This window comes from Rhinopithecus roxellana, chromosome 2, assembly GCF_007565055.1.
Source record: "Rhinopithecus roxellana isolate Shanxi Qingling chromosome 2, ASM756505v1, whole genome shotgun sequence".
Taxonomy (NCBI): domain Eukaryota; kingdom Metazoa; phylum Chordata; class Mammalia; order Primates; family Cercopithecidae; genus Rhinopithecus; species Rhinopithecus roxellana.
In genome coordinates, this window is record NC_044550.1 from 172,871,627 (window position 1) to 172,881,387 (window position 9,761).

Below are 9,761 nucleotides of genomic sequence, written 5' to 3' on the forward strand. Positions count from 1 at the left end.
TGGTGGTGTAGGCACCTAAAGGAATCTCCTGGTCTGTGGGTTGTGAAGACTGGTAAAAGCAAGTACTATCTGGGCTAGAATTCCTTCCTTCGGCTAGGGGAGTGAGTTCCTCTACCCCTTGCATTTCTCGGGTGAAGGAAGCCCTCACTCTGCTTTGGCTCGCCCTCCATGGGCTGCACACACCGCCTAACCAGTCCCAATGAGATGAGCTGGGTACCTCAGTTGGTAATGCAGAAATCTCCCACCTTCTGTATTGATCTCGCTAGGAGTTGCAGATTGGAACTGTTTCTATTCTGCCATCTTGCCAGCCACCTGGGTGGGTGAATTCGTGAGCTTGGTTTCATAGGCTTAATTTTTGGTGTTATAGTTTAGGCTGTTAATCCAGTAGATGGCGCTTGAGAGCAGTGGCTGGTAGCTAGGTTAATACCCAGCCATGTAGCTCATTTGTACTTCCTCTTGTTTTCAGTCCTGCTCTGTGGTAGGCACAGGAGACAGGGGCCCTCTTCACCAGGTCCTCTCTGGGCTTTGGGGAAGTCCCCACAGATCAATGGTGCTGCGCCTGCATTTCTTCTTTTAGGTGATCCAGGCCGCAGGGTCCCCTCAGGCAGAGGCTGTCAGGGATATATTCCACATCTTTCTGGACTGGCCTGGCAGAGGATGGCATGCACCACTACTGCCCCGGCCTAGGAACACATGCTTTTCACCCCTCTCCCTGCTCTGATGGCGGGGGCTGCTTCTCTGCTTGAGGGCCAGCCACAGATCTCAGTTCCATACTCCCGAGCTGCATGTTGCAGCCTTGGGGCACCTGGATGTCTTGCAGCTGTGGTTGGGATTCTGGATCTGATGTGTTCCTGAGTTGCCAGGAAAGTGCTCAGGTGCAGTAATGCTGGGCTGCAGGGGCTGCCTTGTGCATGCACCAGCTTATGCAGGGCAGCTTGGTATGGACCCTGGGAGGGGCCAGCGAGCAGGAGGGCCTGCAGAGCAGACATACTTCAGTCCCATGGGGAAGCTGCCCACTCTCTCCTGGCTGGAAGGTCAGCTGGGGCCAGTGCCTCCCGGAGGGGTATGGGGAGCCCTGGGGTATGAGTGTCTATGGCTTCATTCCACCAGGGCTGCCCAGCACACAAAAGCTCCTATGTTTTGTGCCATCTGAAGGCCTGCCTGTCTTTGCTTGCTCCCCGAGGACGTCCCCTGCCAGTTCATGCATCCATGGGAACATGAGGTCCCCTGTAGTTAGGATCCCAGAGGTCCATTCTGAGAGTGAACCATTCCTCAATTCCCTCACCCCTTTCCCAGTGGACATTCGAAGTCAGGAACTAGTCCCTGGATTTAGGTATCCTTTGCAGGGTTCCCTGGGACCTCCCTCTTCAGCCTTGGCTTCAGTCTTGCCTCTCCATCCACTTTTGGCATTTTCTTTATGAAGATCTGCCCAAATTATGGTGTTTTACTTAATAATCTGATCCTTCTGGGTGGGAGCGGAACTTTTTGGCTGCATCCAGTCCACCATCTTATCCCCCTCCTATTCTTAAGGTCGAAACTTTGTTCATTGATATTAGATCTTTCTTTTTACCTAGCATGAGCATTTAGAACTATACATTGTCTTCAAAATTCTGTGTTAGCTTTATCCCTAAAATTTCAAAAAATTGTCAGCCATTTTGAAATATTTTCTAGTTTTTCTTGTAATTTCTTCTCAGACCCTTGCATTGCTTAGAAGTGTCTTAGGAGATTTTCTAGATATGGCTATTGTTATTAAATTCTAATTTAGTTCCTCTGGCATTAGAGAACATACTTTGTATGCCTTTAATCCTGTCAAATTTGAAATTTATTTTATGCTGAGTATGTGATCTACCTTGAATATTTTATAAGCATGGTAGAGAATGCGCATTATACTGTTGTTGGATGTGGTATTCTATAAAGGTAAATTGGGTTAGATTTACAGTGTTGTTCAAGATGTCTGTATTCTTGTTGGTTTCTACTGTTTCTCTCAGTTGCTTAGAGAGGGTGTTGAAAACGTTAACCAAAACTTTGTGTCTGTCTACTTCTCCTTTCTGTTATGTTGTTTTCCTTATTCGTGTATTTGAAATCTTGCAACTAGATGCATGCAAACTTAGGACTGTTAGGTCTGTTATGATTTAATACTTTTATTATTTAAAGTATTTGACTTTATTCTTGGTAATATTTCTTGTCTCAAAGTGTATTTGACTTCTATTAATATAGCCTTTCCAGTTTTCTTTTCTCTTTTCTTTTATTTTCTTTTCCTTTTATTTTATTTTCTTTTCCTTTTCTTTTCTTTTCTCTGTGTCACCCAGGCTGGAGTGCAGTGGCAGGATCTCGGTTCACTGCAGCCTCTGCCTCCCAGATTCAAGTGATTCTCCTGCCTCAGCCTCCTGAGTAGCTGAGACTACAGGTGCGTGCCACCATGCCCGGCTAATTTTTGTATTTTTACTAGAGACGCAGTTTCACAATGTTGGCCAGGATGGTCTCACCATCCTGACCTCGTGATCAGCCTGCCTCAGCCTCCTAATGAGCTGGCATTACAGGCATGAGCCACTGCACCCGGCCCCAGTTGTCTTAATATTAAATTTTTTGTATATCCTTTTTCCATCTTTTTATTTTGACCCATCTTTGTGTATTTAAAATGAACTCTTTAAATATATCACATACAATTGAATCTTGCTTTATAAAAAATACAGTCTGAAAATCACTGCCTTTTGATGGAGTATTTAGTTTATATTTAATATTATTAACATTGCTCAGTTAAAATATTACTGTTTGTTTTCTGTTGTCCCATTTCTTCTTTGTTCCTTCTTACCATTATTCCTGGCTCTTTTTTGATAGGGTATTTTTAATATTTCTTTTTATCTTCACTATTGGCTTGTTTGATCTTTTTTCTGTTTCTAGTGGATATTTCAGGGTTTGCAAAATACATATCTAATTTCTTTTTTTTTAACTTTTATTTTAGGTTTGAGAGTGTTTGTGCAGGCTTGTTATACTCATGTCATACACAGTTTGTAAACTCGTGTCACAGGGGTTTGCTGTACAGACTATTTCATCACCCAGGTATTAAGCCTAGTACCCATTAGTTATTTTTTCTGCTTCTCTCCCTTCTACCACCCTCCACTCTCAAGTAGACCTTAGTGTCTATTGTTCTCTTCTTTGTGTTCACAAGTGCTAATCATTTAGCTCCCACTTATAAGTGAGAACACGTGGCATATGGTTTTCTGTTCCGGTGTTAGCTTGCTAAGGCTAATAGCCTCCAGCTCCATCCATGTTCGCACAAAAGACATAATCTTTTTTTTTTTTTTTTTTTTTTTTTTTATGACTACATAGTATTCCATGGTGTAGATGCACCACAGTTGCTTTACTTTATCTGATCTGTTGTTGTTGTACATTTAGGTTGATTTCAGGTCTTTGCTATTGTGAATAGTGCTGCAATGAGCATTTCAGCACATGTGTTTTTATGGTAGAATGATTTATATTCCTCTTGATATGTACCCAGTGATGGGATTGCTTGGTCAAATGGTAGTTCTCCTTTAGCACTTTGAGGAATTGCCAAACTGCTCTCTGCAATGGTTAAATAATTTATACTCCCACCAACAGTGTATCTTTTCTCCACAACCTCACCAGCATTTGTTGTTATTCATTGGTGTAAGATGGTATCTCATTGTGGTTTTGATTTGCATTTCTCTAATGATCACTGGTATTGTTAATTTTATGCCTCAATGGTCTGTCTAAGACTGTCAGTGGCATGTTGAAGCCTCCCATTATTTTGTGGGAAGCTATGTCTCTTTGCAGGACTCTAAGAATTTGTTTTATGAATCTGGGTTGGATGCAAATATATTTAAGATAGTTACGTCTTGTTGAATCGAACTCTTATGTAATGCCCTTCTTTGTCTTGTTTGATATTTGTTGGTTCAAAGTCTGTTTTGTTACAAATTAGGATTGTAACCCCTGCTTTTTTCTGTTTTACATTTGCTTGGTAGATTTTCTTCCATTCCTTTATTTTGAACATATTTGTGTCATGAGTTTCTTGAAGACAGCATAGCATTGGGTCTTGCGTTTTTTTACTCCAGCCTGCTACTCTGTGCCTTTTTCATGGGGTATTTAGCCCACTTACATTTAAGGTTAGTATTGATATGTGTGGATTTAATACTGTCATTGTCTTGTTAGCTAATTATTATGCTGGCTTGCTTGTGTGGTTACTCTATAGTGTCACTGGTCTTTGCATTTAAGTGTAATTTCATATTAGCTGATCATGATTTTTCTTTCTATATTTAATCATCCTTTCAAGATCTCTTTTAAGGCAGTTTTGGCGGTAATAAACTCCCTCAATATTTGCTTATCTGAAAAAGATCTTATTTCTCCTTTGCTTATGAAACTTAGTTTGGCTGGATATGAAATTCTTGGTTGAAGTTTTTTCCTTCAAGACTGTGAAATATAGTTCTCCAATCTCCTCTGGCTTGTAGAGTTTCAGCTGAGAGGTCCACTGCTAGCCTGATGGGGTTCCCTTTATAGGGGACCTGCTGTTTATCTCTAGCTGCCTTTCACATTCTTTCATTTCAACCTTAGAAAATCTGATGATTATGTGTCTTCAACATTATCTTCTTGTGTAGAACCTTGCAGGAGTTCTCTGTATTTTCTTAATTTGGTTATTGGCCTCTGACAAAGCTGGGAATATGTTCATGGATAATATATTGAAGTATATTTTCCAAGTTTTTTGCTTTTTTCCTCTCCCTTTATCAATCCTCTCCATTATTTTTTATTTATTTTTATTTTACTGTCTTATTTCAGAGAGCCAGGCTTTAAGTTCTGAGATTTTTTTCCTCACCTTGGTCTATTCTACTGTTAGTACTTATGATTGCATTGTGAAATTCTTGTATTGTGTTTTTCAGCTTTGTCAGATTCATTAGGTTCCTTTACATACTGGCTATTTCATCTTCCAGCTGTGGTAGTGTTTATTGTAATTCTTAGTTTTCTTGGTTTTGGTTTTGCCATACTCATGAATCTCAATGATCTTTGTTTCTATTCATATTCTGAATTCTGTTTCTGTCATTTCAGCCAGCTAAGCCTGTTTAAGAACTCTTGTTGGAGAACCAGTAAGGTTGTTTGGAAGACATATGACACTCTAGCCATTTGAGTTATCAGAGTTCTTGCATTGGTTGAGTACAGTCAATGAACTTATTTACTGGATGTTTTCTCAGTGCCATGGTTTGTGCAGAGTCTTTATTTGAAGCTGACTTCTTGTCTTTGGTCTCACAAGGGGGTATGTTAGCAAGGTATTTTGGTGTTGAAGCTTTGGGTTGTGATCCAGTAGATGGTACTTAGGCTTATTGGTCACTTGGTAGACTCTTTTTTGGTTGTGTGGCTTCCCTATGTTTCCTCACAGTTGCAACTAGGTTCCCTCTCAATGCTCTGAAAATTTGGGCTCCTCTCCCCTTTGAGTACTGGCTGTAGATTGCAACTTGTCACTTCTGCACTGCCCACTGCAGCTCTAAGGCCATCTCAGGGTTTATGTTTCTCCCCCAACTTGGAGGCAACAGAGGAAGGGATCTTAGTAGTCATTTTGGCCAAGGGTCTTTTGCTTGTCTCCTGAGGGCTCCACCCCAGAAAGATGCAGGTCAACAACTGCTCAGTGCAATCATCCCAAGATGGAGGATCTGTGTGTGGGCCCAAGTCAAAGGTTTCTTGTCTGGTTATAAGCAAGGTGGGGGGGTGGGGTGCAGAACCTGTGGGAGATGGACTGTGTTTCCTCTCCTTGCGTCAACCACAGCTTGTTGAAGGTATGGATAAGGCATTTAGGGTCTTTGCTTCTTCATTAGTCCTAGGGTAGTAAATGCAGTTCCACTGCAGAGGGCAGAGAGGCTTTCAGTTGCCCCCAGCAGCTCTGTCCAGGTTGTTGCAGAGCTGCTACTGGCACAATAGCCCAGCAGGGGGTAGTTGGAGGCCCAGGCTTGGAGGACCTGCCCGGTGTGGAGCTATGGGGACAAGCACCTATATAGCAGTCTGGTCACTTTTCTGAGGGACTGCTGTAGTATGCTGGGGGTCTACTCTAGTCTCTAGTCACCTTGGATTTTCCAGTACCTGGAGGTATCAGCAGTAAAGACTGTGAAACAGCAAAGATGGTGGCCTGCCCCTCCCTCTGGGAGCTCTCTTCCAGGGAGATTTCAAAACTCTGTCTGCTGGAGAACACTGATGAGGGTAACTGGAGACCCCAGTTGGAAGGTCCTGCCAAGTGAAGAGGAACAGGGTTGGAGACTTGCTTTAAAAAAAGCAGTCTGAAGGCCGGGCGCGGTGGCTCAAGCCTGTAATCCCAGCACTTTGGGAGGCTGAGACGGGCGGATCACGAGGTCAGGAGATCGAGACCATCCTGGCGAACACGGTGAAACCCCGTCTCTACTAAAAATACAAAAAACTAGCCGGGCGAGGTGGCGGGCACCTGTAGTCCCAGCTACTCGGAAGGCTGAGGCAGGAGAATGGCCTAAACCCGGGAGGTGGAGCTTGCAGTGAGCTGAGATCCGGCCACTGCACTCCAGCCCGGGCGACAGAGCAAAACTCCGTCCCAAAAAAAAAAAAAAAAAAAGCAGTCTGGCCACGTTTGCGTATAGCCACTGTGCTGTGCTGGGGGCCCACTTCAGGCCCCAGTCACCTCACACTCTCCAAAGCCTGAAGGCTGAAATGGCTAATTCAGCCAAACAGCAAAGGTAGTGGCTGACTCTTGCTACTGGGAGCTCTTTTTCAGGGAAGTGTAACACTGCTACCAGTGGCTGGATGGAGTTCCAAGCCAGTAGGTCTTATCCTGTGAGGTACCATGGAAGCAGGGCCCATAGAATGTTGCTTCTCAGCTTTCTGGATTCTGCCCCTTTTCTAGTGGTATATATGTAGGCTTGACCTCCTGCTTTGTCAGAGTTTCAGCTGCTTTTGCTAGGAAGCCAGGAAAGCCCAGGTATCTAAGGCTCCCAGGTCTCTGCATGTGCCTGAGCAGAGATTACATGATCTGCTAGGATTCCATGTAGGTCTGTTGGTCAGACTAAAGGCCCTGGTGGAATGGGTTCATAAGGGTATTTACTGAGGTGAGGGTTGCAAAGACCTGTGGGAGAAGTGTGGTTTCTTGGGGTTGGATATATACTCACCGCTTCCCTTAGTTGGGGAGGTTCCCCTGTGTTGGGGAGGTTCCATTCCTCTCCATGAGAGCAGCGCACACTAGCTGCTTTTAGTTGGCCATCTCGGCTCCCCCTTCTAATTTGTTATGGCATTCTAGTGACATAACACTACTTCATGGACAATGGAGGAACCTTGCAACAATATTCTATTCCATTACCCACTTCTATATTTTGTTCTATTTCTAGATACATTTTATTTCTCTGTATATTATAAACCACACAGTTCATTGCTGTTATTTTTTCCTTACAAAACAAAATACCTTTAAATAAATTTAAAAACAAGAAAAAGATTCAACTTTTATCCCCGTATTAGTCATTTTCAGCACTCTTTATTCCTTTATGTAGATCCAGGATTCTATCTAGCATTCTTCTCCAACCTGAAAACCTTTTAATATTTTTTACAGTTCCAGCAAAAACCTTTACAATTTAATTCTTTTATTGATTTCTTTGAAAAAGTATTTTGTCTTTAGTTTTGAAGGACATTTTTATTTGATATAAATTTCTAGGTTAACTTTTTTTCTAGGACTTAAATGATTTTGCTCCATTGTCTTATGGCTTAAATTTTTCTGATAAGAACACTAACAATTCTTTGCATTTTCCTACTGTATATGTCTTTTTTCTCTCTGATTACTTTAAAAATTTTCTTTTTATTCTTGGTCTTCAGTAATTTTATTATAATGTGTTAGGCGAGTTTTTCTTAGTGGTTTTGTTTGGGGGGAGGGATTTGCGTGTTGTTTTCATCAAATTTGTAAAATTCACAACCTTATTCTTTTGAATATTTTTCCTTTTCATATAAGTTAAGCCTAATGTTGTCCAAAAACCACTGAAGGTTTTTTTTTTTTTTTTTTGTCTGTTTGTTTTTGTTTTTTGAGACATAGTCTCACTTTGTCACCCAGGCTGGAGTGCAGTGGAGAGATCTTGGTTCACTGCAACTTCTGCCACCTGGGCTCAAGAGATCCTCCCACCTCAGCCTCCTGTCACATCACCTGACTAATAGAGATGGGGTTTCGCCATGTTGCCAAGGCTAGTCTTAAACTCCTGGGCTCAAGCAATCTGCTGCCTGAGCCTCCCAAAGTGCTAGGATTATAGGCAAGAACCATCATGCCCAGCCTCTGTTTATTTTTCTTTCATCTATTTTTCTTTCTGTGCCTTAGTTTGCATTGTTTCTATTACTCTATCTTCAAGTTTACTGATCTTCTGCAGTATCTAATTTATACTAAGTCAATCCAGGATAATTTTTATCTTAAATAATATTGTATTTTTCATCTTTAGGACTTGATTTTCTTATTTGTATTTTGTATTATGTATATGTTTTTATTTAAAATTAAATGTTCATCATATTAACACTAGCTCTTTCAAATCCTTGTTTGATAATTTCATCATATAATTCATTTCCAGTTTTTTTTTTTTTTAGGTCAGATGCCCATTGTACAGACAAGGTAACAAGTTTCGAGTGTGGCACATCTCACGCAGGTGTGTGAACTGCCCAATCATCATGCTCAGGAACTACCAGAGGATCATCATTTCTAGTTTTTAAAACTTTCTTTTTTTTTTTTTTTTTTTTTTTTTGAGAAGATCTCACTCTGTCACCCAGGCTGGAGTGCGGTGGTGCAATCATGGTTCACACTGAACCTCTGCCTCCTGGGTTCAAGTGATTCTCATGCCTCAGCCTCCCAAGTAGCTGGAATTACAGACATGCACCACCACACCTGGCTAATTTTTGTGTTTTTGGTGGAGATGGGCTTTCATCACATTGATCAGGCTGGTCTCAAATGATCCGCCTGCCTTGGCCTCCCAAAGTGCTGGGATTACAGGCGTGAACCACCGTGCCTGGGGTAAAACATTTTTTAATGACCTTTTTCCCCTGGATACGGGGTCCCATTTTCTAGCTTCTCAGTCTATTATTATTATTCTTATTATTAATATTATTAGTTTACTTAATACCGCATGTTTTGATTCTTGTTGTTGAGTGTTGACTTTTATGTTGTTGAGTTTTCTTAAGGAGCACTGGCATTTTTTCTGGAATGGAGTTAAATTACTTGCAGATTTCTTGATATGTTAGAGGCCTGTTTTAAAGGACATGTCTAGTATAGCCTTTACTGCAAGGCTAATTTACCCCTACTATTTAGAAATGATACCTCTCAAGTCTCTACTCTTGGTGGGGAATGTTGCAGGTGGGCAATGCGGCCTCTCCAACAATAGTTTGTTAGAACTCAGAAGCCTCTCATTCCTTTGTGAGCTCTGAGAATTATCTCATTTATAGTTTCTAATTGTCCTTTCCTGACACTGTGAAATTTTACCCTGTGCAAGCACAGCTTAGCATTCAGTTATAGTTTGGAGCAGATCTCTATCAGATTCCTGGAGCTCTTTCCTTGCATGGTCCTCTCATCTCTGGTTCTTTCCTACAAATACCGACCACATGAGCGTCCCTGAATTCCAATCTTACCTTCACAAACTTAGTGACTCTCCTATGCTCTGCTTGGGTTCTTTCTTCCAGCATGGATTGTAAAGTGCTAGCAGGAAGAAAGCCAGAGTGATTTTATTGTCCATTTTGATTATTTATCTTATCTTAGGGATCATAGTTCTTTGATGTATGTTCTC

General features: G+C 41.6%; 1 non-coding gene across 1 annotated transcript; it reads right to left on the reverse strand.

The window, feature by feature from the left end:
- Positions 1 to 8,573: 8,573 nt before the first annotated feature.
- LOC115896288 lies at positions 8,574 to 8,678 on the reverse strand. Its single transcript, XR_004056190.1, has one exon. It is a non-coding gene; the product is annotated as a small nucleolar RNA U13 (small nucleolar RNA).
- Between the last annotated feature and the right edge of the window lie 1,083 nt (positions 8,679 to 9,761).